Below are 13,870 nucleotides of genomic sequence, written 5' to 3' on the forward strand. Positions count from 1 at the left end.
ACCATTGTCATCACAATAAGCACCAAATGATGAGTTTTTGAATTCGGTTCCATGATCGGTTCTCATTGAAACAAGTTTTAAACCAAGTTTATTTTGAATCTTCTTTAACCAAATTAGAAACTCATCAAATGTCTCATCCTTAGAGCTTAGGAAGAGTGCCCAAACAAACCTAGAGTAATCATCAACAATGACACACACATAACGACTACCACCTCTACTTCTAGTTCTCATTGGTCCACACAAGTCGATATGTAAAAGTTGCAAAGGTTGAGATGTACTCATAATTCTTTTGGATTTGAAGGAACTTTTAACATGTTTACCTCTAGCACATTCATCACATACTTTATCAATGTCAAATTTTATATTAGGAATGCCTTCAACTAAATCAAGTCTTTTAAGGGTATTAAGAGTTTTTGTACTAACATGACCAAACCTTTTATGCCATAACCAAGGATCATTGTTCATTACACTCATGCAAGACATGGTGTGACCGGATAGAGAGTTCAAATTAGTTAAGTAAACATCTTTGACACGTCTTCCTTCGAGTATTAGTTCATTAGTAGTGGCATCAAAAATTCGACACATATTGGCATGAAATTCAACAACATTACCCTTATCACAAAGTTGAGAAATACTAAGGAGATTATGTTTCAAACCTTTGACAAGCCGCACATTGTCGACACAAAGTAAGGATGACTTACCAACTTTTCCAATACCAATTACTTCACCTTTCTTGTTGTCACCAAACCTTACCGTGCCACCATCATACGCTTTAAGTGAGAGGAATTGGCTTCTATCACCCGTCATGTGACGAGAGCATCCACTATCCAAGTACCAATTGCGGCCGCCTCTCACCAAGCCCTACACAAGATTAGTTTTTGAGTTTTGGAACCCAAATGAATTTGGGTCCCTTTTTGTGATCAACATAACTTGTGGTGTCTTTCTTAATGTTCATTTCTTTTAATGCTTTGGTGTTCTTATCAATGTCATCAAATCGTTTTGTACATCCATTAAAAACATGACCATTGTCACCACAATAATTGCAAATGATGTATTCGGGAAGACCTACATACTTCCTTCCTCTAAAATCATTTTTAGGCTTGGATGCAACATCACCGACTTGTTCCATTTGAACCCCAAACCAGCAGATTTCTCACATTTCTCGGTTTGATTCGTGAGGAAGTTTAACACAGTTTGACTTCCTTCCCATTTTTCAGTGATGTTCTTAGCATTAACAAGTTCATTGGTCAAGTCATTGACACGAGAAAGAAGATGCAAATTCTTTTCCTTTTCTCTTTTAAGTTCATCATTGTTAGCACTTTCTATGGACAATCTTTTCTCAACAATGAAGTCATGGGTGTGATTGTTGAGTTTAGACACGAGATAAATGATTCTTTCTTTGGACTCTTCATATTTAGATGTCATCTCGTCAAGTCTCTTGCTTAGATCAACGACTTCATCGGATCTATGGTGAGGAGAAGACCTAGAAGTACTACATTCGGGCATACCTTTTTGAAAGAAAGTAAGCCTATCATGGAGATCTTCTATTTCATTCTTGAGACAAACAACCTCACTTTTAAGACACTCATTTTCATTTTCCAACCATTCACCTTTTCTTTTAAACTTGTCTAAGTCGTGGTCGGGCTAAACGGAGTCTTAGAGACTGTTTCTCTTAAGTCTACAACTTCAACTACAAGGTCATAGATCTCATTTTCAAGAGCATCTTTGTCCTTCAAAATGTCATCACGTTCCTTGGTTAGTTGGGAAACTTGCATCACCAAAGTTGTGTTGACATTTTCAAGGTCCGAGACGTCCGTGGGGGTCAACCTAAGACGCTCTAGTTCTTTAGTCAAATGTTTGTTTAACTTGTTGACTCTTTTGACTTCATTATATGCCTCGAAGTGACAAGATAACGCATCTGTTGCTTTCGTTCATTTTTCGATTAAAGTTTTCTTGAGCAATTTCCTCAATCTCATTTTGCATTATATCAAGCTTATTGGTTTGAGACCGACACTTATCAAGAAGTTGGTCAAGAAGCTTACATACTTTCTCTTTGGAGTAAGTTCTAGCCTTAGCCTTTAGATGATTTACCTCGTTGTCGGAATCGGAGTCGGAATCGTCGGGGTTAGCCATGAGGCATCTTAAGTGTTCAAGTTTTGAGGTTTTTGAGACTTTTTCTTTACCATGATTTGCAAGACACATTTTAGCCTCAAGTTCCTCCTCGATGAGTTCCTCATCTTCCTCAGAGTCGGACATTCCCCATATAGCACTCATGACTCTATGTTTGTAGTCCTTTTTAACCTTTTCTCTTCTTTCCTTAGATTTGATTTCTTCCCACTTGGGACATTCTTTAATTTGATGAGTTTTATCACCACATTTAAAGCATCCCATGGTGGAAGTAGGTCTCTTAGGAAAGCGTTTTTCAGTAATTATTAGTGAACTTTTTGTTACCTTGTCCATTGACCAACCCGGCTAAGTTCCTTGTGAACATAGCAAACTCGTCTTCCTCCTCATCTTCTTCATCACTTGGAGAAGATGTGAGGGCGAGACTCTTTCCCTTTGATGACTCACTAGAATGCTTATCGAGATTAAACTCGTGAGCCATTAGTGATCCCATTAGTTCATGAAGAGATAGGGTTGACAAGTCTTTAGCTTCCTCTATGGCGGTGACTTTGGGTTGCCATTTAGGGGTTAGACTACGAAGGATTTTTCGAATGATGTCCTCGGACTCGAAATTCCTTCCTAGACTTTGAAGCTCATTAATAATACAAGAAAAACGAGAAGAAAAACTATTTAAAGACTCGTCCTTTGACATTCTAAACATCTCATATTGTTGCATGAGAAGGTCAATACGGTGTTTTCTTACTTGGGACGTCCCTTCATATGCAAGTACAAGGGAATCCCAAATAGATTTTGCCGTAGGACACCCGGAGATTCGACTAACTTCCCCCTCACCAACACAACGTTGAAGAATCGACATTGCTTTGGAATTCTTTTCGGCAAGCTTGAAGTCGTTCTCATTGTAATTTCTTTCCTCTTTTGTCTTGGTGAAACCGTTAAGAATATCGGTTTCCTCAATGGCAAGAGGTCCATTTTGGATGATGTTCCAACATTGATAATCGATACTTTTGATGTAATGTTCCATTTTGAGTTTCCACCATCCAAAATTCGAACCGGTAAAGACCGGGATCTTGGAGTGTTTCTCGGAATCCATTACCCACGAATCAAACTCTAAGGTGGTTAGCCTCGATCAAGAGCACGAGGCTCTGATACCAATTGTTGAGTTTATGGATTCAAGTACCTAAGAGGGGGAGGGGGTGAATTAGGTACTATTTTAAAAATTTATAACTTCAACTTTATTGAATTAAAGTGAGTTACAAGAACAAAAGAGATTAGAGGATACTTTGAATAATATAGAAAGATTGAACAAGTATCACGATGAATGTTCTTTGAAGTATGAAAGCAACAATCGTTCGATCGTATCTATTTGTCTCGGTTTGTGGAATATTACCGCAGACCAAATGCGACGATATGATGAAATACTTCTAAGTTTAAGCGAAACAAAACAAACAAACAAAGTATAAAGCAGCGGAAATAAAGTAAACACTTGAACACGAGATTTTTGAATTGGTTCGGCAAGAAACTCAAGTGCCTACGTCCAATCTACCTTTTTATTACTTTCCTTTAGTGATCTACTCCGACAACTAAAAGACCCTTGTAATAAAAGACGCCAACCTACTCCGGTTGCAAAGCTAGTACAAGAACTACTCCGTTCTTATGACAAGCTAACTCGCAATCTACTCCGATTGCCAACTCACAACCTACTCCGGTTGTCAAGAGTTAAAGACTACTCCGTCCTAAACTCTACTAACACACTTAGAATGTTATAGGATCAAGTTTTCACTAACACATTCTTAACAAAGAATAGAGGTGAACAACTTTTACAAGATCAACAATTCTTAAGCAAGAGAGTTTAGTATAGAAAAGCAACAGTGGCCACGACTGTAGAAACTGAAGATACTTGAAGACTTTTAAACAGATTTTGCAAACAAACACGGTTTTTAAGCTTTAAAAATACTTTGCAAATATGGAAGAATTAAATCAGAAAAGTCTTAGGAATAAATGAAGGAGGGACTCGGTATTTATAGAGGAGGTGAGTGAAGGGGTTGCTAGGGTTTTGAAGGGTCAAATTAAGACCTCACATGTGAAGGGCAATAGCAACCACCTAAAAACTTGCACCAAAAAGGAGTCTTTTGCAAAGGTAAGAATAGAGAAAGAAGGTTTGAAAGATAACCTTAAAAGCTCATGCATTTTCAGAAAACAAAGGATGTGAGACAAGTCACATGATGACAAGTTAACACAAATATGGCAAAAAGCAACTTTTGTTTTCTTAAAAACCAAAGGATTGAATTTGCATAAAGAGGAAACATTTTGAATAATTCAAACCACTCTTTATTGGATACTACCTCCTTAATAAAAATCTGAATTTTTATCTTTGAAAAATATGAGTCACGTGAAGGCATTTGAAAGATAAAAGGAAGCTTCAAGTTTTTACGAGTTGTGGCACATCCACTCAAATTGTTTACTTGTTGAAGCAACGATCATCCTGGACCGTTTCTATTACTCTATTATACTTAACTTTCTCACTTGTACATTAGATGACACACGACTAATTACAATGGGATGATAAACAACTTCAACACTTCTTAATCCAAGCTTGATTACATCATTAATCCTGAAAAGGTAAACTAAGATAACACAAATCAAATGGGCATGTTATCATCAACATAAGGAACCCAACATAACCTTTAATATTTTTACCTATAAATAAAAATAAATTATTTTTTTTTCTCAAATTTTATTTTTTTAGGTTTAAGTTCAGTGTTTTAAAATAAAATACATATAATTTTAATTAAAACTAATACTAAGTTATAGTTAATTACGCATGATCAACGTTTCTGAGAAAAAAATTGTAAATCGATCAAATTATCACATTAATTAAAATAAAATTTATTCGAATAATGCAACAATCAACATCAAGGTATCAAATTATATCATTTCACGATACGTTATGTTCCAAATCAGTTAAAAGATTTATTCAAAATGATGTGAATATAATTTTATACAATTTTTAATTTTGTATGTATAACGTTTGATATTTATGTATCAAACATATATGGCCCAAACTAAACGTATTCAAATATTTTGGTTGTGTCTTACATGTGTTATGTGTCAAACATATCTATCAGAAATTTGCACCTTTTGTTTTTTTTAACAACTATATATAACGATGTTTAAGAGTTTACCGTAAATAAAATAGGTTGAATTTTCTCAAATATAATTTTTATAAGATAACGTATAAAATATTTAAATAAAAGTAATATCTAGTTAGTCATAACTAATGTATTGTTCTTGACGTATACATATTTAACTAAAGATATTAAAGAAAAATCTAATGTGTATTTTACTTTTTCATGTTGTTTATATAATAGGGTTTTTCTACATGATACCCTTGTACTTATTTGAATTCTATGTGATACCCCTCGCTTTTCAAAAATACCCGTGGTACCCCTAAACATGATAAAAACATTTTAAAATACCCAAAATGCCTAATCCGCCTCTTTAGAATGTTTAATTTATACATTTTTTATTGATTTTTTTGGCAATAATTTGTCATGTCATTAACATAAACATCGTCTACTCAATTATAAACGTATTTTCTTTACAAAATATAACATATTAAAACGTGATTTTTAGTAGATTGGGTATTTTTAGAACATTTTACTACATTTAGGGATACCACTTATATTTTCAAAAATATAAGGGTATCACGTAGAATGCGAAGAAACACGGGGTTTCACGTAGAAAAACCCTATATAATATTATATTACTTAATAATCATTACTTTTCTTTTAATTATTCAAACTCATTCGTGATCACTGTGTACATACATACTCGTTATCACAATATTTAAACCTCTCAAAATCTCATATGTATTCATTTTGTCGCAATATAATTTTTTCGTTCCCACACTATAAAAACTTATATCTTAGTAGTTTTTTTTTAAGTTTTGTTTTTAATATATACTATGACTCTTTAAAATATATTTTTCTTAATAAAATTAATGGTCTAAGTTTTATAACTTTCTCAAAATATTTTTTTACGTAAATGTGAAACATTGTAAGATGCTCACTTTAATCATCTCTACATATCAAATTATGTTAATAAATATAATGAAAAGTATACTCGCTTGAAAGCATTTTTTGGAATGAACGTTTTTATTTACAATTTAGAATTTTTTTCAAAATATTTTTTTTAATAAATTTAGAATCAAGTCAACGTGATTATTTAATAAAATTTTATAATAAAATTTATTAAATTATAATTAATATCTAGTGAGATTTATGCTGCATTTATTATGTTTATATTTAATGTTCAGCTGTAATTAATACTCGTATTTAATGCTGGGTTGACACGTGTCGCATCCACAGCGCTTCAACCCAGTTTTTTTATATATATATATATATATAAGATATGGCTAATAATTTGGATTATTCATATCAAATAACCTTAAAAAAATGTGAAAATAAATATTATGACATATTGTAAATGAAATATTTTATATAATTATTTGATTTAAATCTTTATTTTCATTTTTTTATATGTTAAAACTATTATAAATTGTTGATTACAGCCTTTTATAAACCATTTTTTGTAAATTACAGCCTTATATAATTTTTTTTGTAAATTACATCCAAAATATCATTTTTCTTCTAAAATGCACCAACTTGAGGATTCCGGTGAATTTTATCAAAATATGACCGATATACCCTTTCTTGTTTGAGAGCCTACGTTAGCCTGTTCATATCTTTTCTCTGTCATTTTACCTTATCTCCAACTTATTACCTCTACCATATCAATTTACCCTAAAACCTCTCATCTTTCTCAACCCTCTATAAAAATTTTCCCTAATTTTTATTGAAATTAATTCCCCATTGTCAAATTATGTCCCCGTTTTTCTTTTCCACTACGGCCGTTCCGCTTTTTTTCACCCTTTAGATCAAAATTAGCAATCAATTTTATCAAGGTCAAGCTGGGCAACAATAAAATATGATAAGGGACTTCTACACAACATGTGCACAAGCCATTCCAGCAGACATACCGACTTCCTTTATAATCCCTACCTAAAATGAATGGTGTCTCACAATCTCCGTCTCCTTCCAAAGCTACAACCTAATGAATTATTCTTAGACCAAATTGAAGGCATATTGTCAAAATTGAAGAACCCTAATTATTTTTAATTTGGGGAAAATTGATCTAGAAAATATAAAAAGAGAGATATGAAGAACACTAATTATTTTCAAGAGAAAATGAAAACAATTGAATTCAATTATATTGATTAGGGTTGAATTTAAAGAAAAGGGGGAATTGAATTAGGTGAGAAAGTTGAAAAAATGGAGAATTAGGAGAGATGATAGAGTTGTTAAATATGATGATCATAAAGGATGAACACAAGGGAATATAAAAGATGAAGGTAAGGGTATTTCCGTCATAAAAGATGAACTTAAGTGACAAAAATTCAAATTCGCATCAACTTTCCACCGGTATAAATGTTTTGGCAGTAATTTCTCATCAGAAGTGATATTTTGGATGTAATTTGCAAAAAAAATTATATAAGGTGTAATTTACAAAATGTGGTTTTTAAAAGGCTGTAATCAACAATTTTCTCTTTAAAATATTGGATTTTACATATTTCAACTTTAACTTAGTTTCAAACTCATACCACCTACAATTGAAACAAACACAAGGTATGAAGAATGGAGTTCCAAACCCATATCACCCAAGTATGATTCCTGATTCCAAACCTATACCCATGCGCGAAACAAACGCCCCCTAAAAAGTTGTGTACGAGAATAAATTAGCTTAAGGTCTCTTTGACTGAAATTGTTGAACGGACTGAACTTAATAGAGCTGAACTGAAATGAACCTAAACTAAACTGAACTTAATCTATCTATATTATTAAAAGAAACTTTTTTCAAGCGATTACAGAGAGTCCAACTTTTACGAACTACCTATTGTCATCGAATCACACCCAAACACTTCTAATACTAATACTAATTTGTGGTGGGGTGGTAGAGTATAGTGTGGATAGATTTCTCAACAATATTTTACGTAGAATATTGTGTACGAGTTCTAATTGATATCGATTACCAAGAGCTAACTCTTATCAATTATAAATACCCATCGATGATCATTGCTACACGCATGCACCCAAACTTAAACCAATCTTTCCTACTTTTGTATTTGATATAAATTGATTTATTTATTTTATTTTGTATGACCTTATTTCTTTCTTAGTGCGTCGTTTTATTCAGACAAATTATTATTATTATTATTATTATTTATAGCATTGTTACGTTCTTTATTATTATTATTATTATTATTGATTTATATTTATATTTTATAATTAATTTGTTTTGCTTTTGTTTTATTTTTTTCGTAGGATGTATTTACAGTCTATGAGGAACTACAAAGTACGGAGTATTTTCAAAGAAATCATACTGACATGAAGACATTGTATGGTAATTTGTAAATTTGTAAACTCGAGGATAATAGTTACTATTTTCCATATACATGTAGAAGTTATTAGCTTTATTTTAATTTTAAGTATAACAGTACAATATCAGAGATGAGGGAATTGAGGGAATTTGAACCTCTAACCTATTAGTCATTGTACCTACTTCGTAACCAGTAAATTATACGTTGAAGTTATTAGTTCTTTTTTTTTTAAGACTAACTCGAAGATGCGAGGTTACTATGATTTTTACATGATAGACAGTAGATTTGACTATTTAGGAGTAGAATGCAAGTATAATTCAAATAAATAAGTTAGGACTATTTGATTTGTAGTAATTTTTGTGTGGGTCGGTTGTTTAATGCGAACCGTTTCAATCTTAGCTTAAATGACCGTTTTTTACTATTTTATAATGAGAAATAATTGTCTGAAAGACCTCTTGAATTGATTAGGTTCTATTTTACATTATAAAAAGAAAAATGGTTAACCTTAATTAGTTAGTTAGTTATTCGAAGATGACATCATTGAAGAGTTTTTTAACTAAATAATAAGGATAATAATTACTCTGTATTTGGGAACAGATTCTGAGATGAATTGTACCACAATATCCTAAAAGATCTTTATGCCCCTATAATTAATTCTATTCCTTCAAATTTCATCCCTTTGTTTCTCATTTGTCGGCCCTTCGCATGGTCTCATCTCAAGTCTAAATAATTCAACGATTCATTTCCCATTATTCATTATTATTTGTGTAAGGTAATCACGAAATAGGGTTTGACCGTAAGCTTTTTTTTCGGCATCTTGGTGGCTATTATTCAACAAATAAAGAACTTCCTCCGTCGAGGGATCAAAAATAGAGAATTCTTCCCAATATATTTAAAGTAGGTCGTTTTCACAGTCATTTACAGTTATCAATTAATTCAGTTTAGTTCAATTTCAGTTAGCTCTATTCACTTCGGTTAGGCAGGTCTATTAACCATATTAACTTAAGTTAAATTCAATTATATGTGTGGACATGGGCCCACCCGCGCGCAAATGGTAATCTGTGGACATGCGGCGTCGGAAAGCCACGCTCGGCAGTGTAATAGATGCTTTCAACATGATCGTTTTAGATCGGTCGGTTTCGTCTCGGTCAGGGTCTCGAAACGATGCTAGAGATGTTTGGAGTCGCCACCAAGCAATTATGGGATGCCTGGAAACCGTTCGAATCCACTTTATACCTTAGTCAATCAAGGCAAACAGCGGTGCTTGACATAGGTACTAAAGATAAGGAATCATCCCTCTTTAGCATCCTATCGCTAGAATGACTCTCGTTCGCCCTTGATAAAGTCGTCCACTATCCAAAGTTTCTGAGTAAGAGGTGAAGGTACGTATTGGGAAGACCTTTAATCGGACACCCAATCCCGCCCGCGGTAGCGACCTCTACTGATCGATCTTGGTTGGTTGAATGCAAAAGTTGATAAAACGGGTAAATGCATGAATGTGCATCCACAAGTTTAAACCTAACATGTGAAATTTGCTATGTCAGTTGTTTATCCAAATATCAAGCAATTGATGTCGAGTTGAATTTAATGTTGATTTACATGCAAGACGGAAATTAAATATCCATTTACCGAGTTAGGTTTATGGTGCATAACGTGATCCATTTGTCTTAGAAAAGTGTTTTTTAAATACAAAGTGTAAAATACGGACTCATCAATCTGATACGTCCTGTATTCGGATTAACCGAAGTCGGGATCGTCCTAGACGAGTGCTGGAAAGGAAACAGGAACTACATCAGGCGGCCTATTAAGGCGCGAGCCATAGGGCGATACAAGGGAGCCTGTCTAGGTTTGAAAACTGGAAATCAGAGGGCCTGTTTAGGCGCGAGGCAGGCGACGACCCAAAGGGGTGTCTCCTAGTTGCTGAAAATGTTTGTGAAATCGTTTGTAAAAAGGGTGTCAAAACCCGTTTTGTTGAAAAGGTCGTTGAGACCGCTTTTGTGCTAATATGAAGAACGGGACTTGAATAATTAGCATTATGTTGAAAATATTCGATGTCAGGTTAGGTTTTGCAAGCTTGACATGAATAGTTTTGTGAGAAAATATGCAAAAATGTTTGATATGAACTAGTTATGTTAAGTTCATTACTTTGTAAATAAAGTGTAAAAAGATACTTGATATGAACTAATTATATTAAGTTCATTGCTTTGTAATTAGTCAAAGTTCATCATCGTACTCGGATTAAACCGACATGGTATGTAGAACCAAGGATGATTATGCATGCATGACTAATATGGTTGTTTTTGATTGGAAACAAATGAATAAAAGGCTTTTAAATACCCTTTAAAATGTAATTAACCAAATATTATCACCGAAACACGAATTAAACCGTCATGGTATAAGGAACCAAGGGTGAATATAATTTATGGTTAAAAACATTTATCATAAAAAAGGTTTGAAACGGTAAAAACCGATTGTAAAATGAAATGAAAATGGAAAGAATGAACTCAAACACATTTGAGTTCTGACCTGGGCAGCCGGTATAGGCGCGAGCCACCTAGTTGTGACTATGGGCTTCTGCTTCAGGTCAAAACTCAGTTTTGGCTCATTCAATCCGTATTTTGGACCATGTTATGCATGTTTTAGCATGTTAAGGTCATAAAAACAGATAAAAGAACATGAAAGAAGAGGATTAATTACACCCTCATACTTACATGCTAGGTTGCTTGACGAGAAATCGACGAAAGTGTAAAAACTTGTTAGGTCGGAAAACTCAATTTAAAACCGTTTTTGTAAAGTAAGGAGTGTTGCTTTGTTTAGTGATGGTATAGCTGGTCGAAATGGTCGGTCAAGTGATTTAATGCACGATGACGGTACCAAAAAATGTGTAAGGCTCGTATTTTCAAGCGGTAGGTCGAAAATACGTGTTGTTTGTTGACTCGGAAAGTCGAGGTCTAGAATTTTAAGGGAGAAAAGAGGGGGCGGACACTCGCGTGCCCTCAAATGGTGGCATTTGAGGGATATTTATAGTGGATTGTCTGGTTGTGTGTGTTTTGAACGACGTGGCCGTATAGGCTACTCGAAGAGGCGCGAGGATGTTCGCGGGTCTTCGAGTTGTCTTGTCACTATCACGCATTTGGAATCATGGTTTGTTATATCCTAGGTTTTGGATGTCATGATTGTTGTACTTGACTATCAAGTATACCGTGTATACTTAGCATGGAAGGTTTATGATGTTTGTTTTTTGTGTTTGACTCGGTTTGACTCGTTGTTGGAGTCGGGATTTGAATTTTCGAGTCGATTTTTGGTCCAGTGTCGGTTTTGACTCTAGTTAGTGTCATTGCGACCGCGTCGTCGTGCATAAAACACTCCAAGTATTTTTGAAATGTTTTGAAAATGTTTTGTTTTCGAAATCGCTTTGAGTTTTCCGACGCATAATTATACAAACTATCGATCAAACGTAGCGATTCCTAAGCATGTTGTAGTCCGATAATCATTCGGTGTTTGTTGGGGATTTAACAGATACTGGGTATCTACAATATGGTATTAAGTTCAATTCAAGTCCATTAAATTTCAATTCAACTCCAAGTTCACTTAACTCCGTTAAATAAGGTTTAGCAAGTTCGTTTCACTTTAGTTTAAATGATTTGTTCTTCTACTTTTTTTTAGGATTATATGTGAGTTCGCAAAAGCATGCATGCACTTGATGAGTTGTTATGGAGGTTAATTTATGGACTTTTTATCAAGGTAATTGATATATGGTTTATTTATACCATTTCCCCCCTTTATTCTCATGCTTTTTGACTCCGGTTGAGACGGTTTTGTGTGTCTTACCTTGTATTTTGTACCCCGATTCCCAAGTCTATGATATCATGTCCGTCTTGCAAGATTTGAGGCGGAAATAGAGGAATTGGAGCAAGGGAGATGGATCGATAAGATAGAATGGAGAAAGGAGGAAGAAATGCTGAGAAGAGGTCTTCTTTCACTTCGTCTCCCTCCTTCAAACACACGATAAACACCAAAATCGCCATTTTCGGTCTTGTTTTCTCACTTGTATTTGTGCCATTGTCCTTATGTCATCTCAAGGTATGCAAATCCTCTTGAATCCATTTGAATTTGTTTGCCTTTTTGTTGATTGAATTAGGGCGAAACCCTAACCCCTTATAAATCGATTTGGGTGTTTTTGTTTGGCCTAATTTCGAGTGGAATTGATGCTTGCATTAGGTTAGAAACTTGTTTAGGTGTATATGGATGCTTTTAGCTTGCATTTTGGTCCCCGTCTCCGCTCCCTAGGTGCAAAAAACGTGAATGAGACAAAAAAACTGTCTCATTTCACAATAGGGCGTGTGTTTGCTCGAGTTGTGTGCCCCACTAGGTTGTATTGTAGTCGGGGAAGGCCGTCTTTGCTATGTTAAACCTTCGTTGGGTGCTAGCGGCAAAATTTTGCATTTTGCCTTTATCAGACGGTCTTATGCTGACGAAATAAGCGTCTGTTTTGGGCTCAAACTCAGCCATTTTGCTTTGAAATAGACCTTAACGATAGTTTAGGTCATTTTGGGGCTTGATCCAGTCACGTTGCTTGCTGTGGTCGTAATTTGAATTTTTGACCTGTTTGTGCTCAATTTGGCATAAAATTGCCTTTTTCGAGCTGTGTAAAATGCCCAGTTGTGTCGGGAATTTTTGTTATTTATTTTTGCAGACCTTGTGTGGGCCCGAGGGTGTTAGGTTGTTTTTGTAGTTTTTTTTGCTGTTGCTTTTACTCGTCTTTTGCTTGAAAAGAAGGGCGAGTCGTTTTTGTGAGCTTTTTTTTGTTGGATGGGATTGGGCGGGTTTGCCCTTGCTTTTGTTTTGTATTTGCAGGTGATTTATTTTTGGGATTTTGCCCATTTTGTGCCGTCGTAATGCCGAAATTTCGGCTGACGTTGCTTTTGTTTTGATTTCAGGCGAGTATTCTAGAGCTTCTAGGCCGCTGGGTCCGTGGTTGAGGCCTTGGAGTCTTTGTTCGGGTCCAGGCCGGTTAGTACTCCGGGGAGTGCTCCAGAGGTAGTGGTGGAGGACGCTTCCGAGGAGGAGCCTGCTGCTGAGGTTTCTAGGGCTGAGGGAGCCGTAGGGGCTCGGGAGAAGCCTGTTGTGGAGGCTGCTGGTGTTGGGAGGACTCGAACGTGGTCCGAGGCTGGCACCTCTGGGAGGAGGGTTACTACCTAGAGGAGGAGGGCTCCTTGGGTCTCTAGGCAGAAGCATGAGAGGGTTGTGCGGGTTGTTGAGAGGGGTCCTCGTCGTCTCGTGCAGTCTCGCGGTGTGAAGAGGAGGAGA

Source organism: Silene latifolia, chromosome Y, assembly GCF_048544455.1.
Source record: "Silene latifolia isolate original U9 population chromosome Y, ASM4854445v1, whole genome shotgun sequence".
In the NCBI taxonomy this organism is placed as follows: Eukaryota; Viridiplantae; Streptophyta; class Magnoliopsida; order Caryophyllales; family Caryophyllaceae; genus Silene; species Silene latifolia.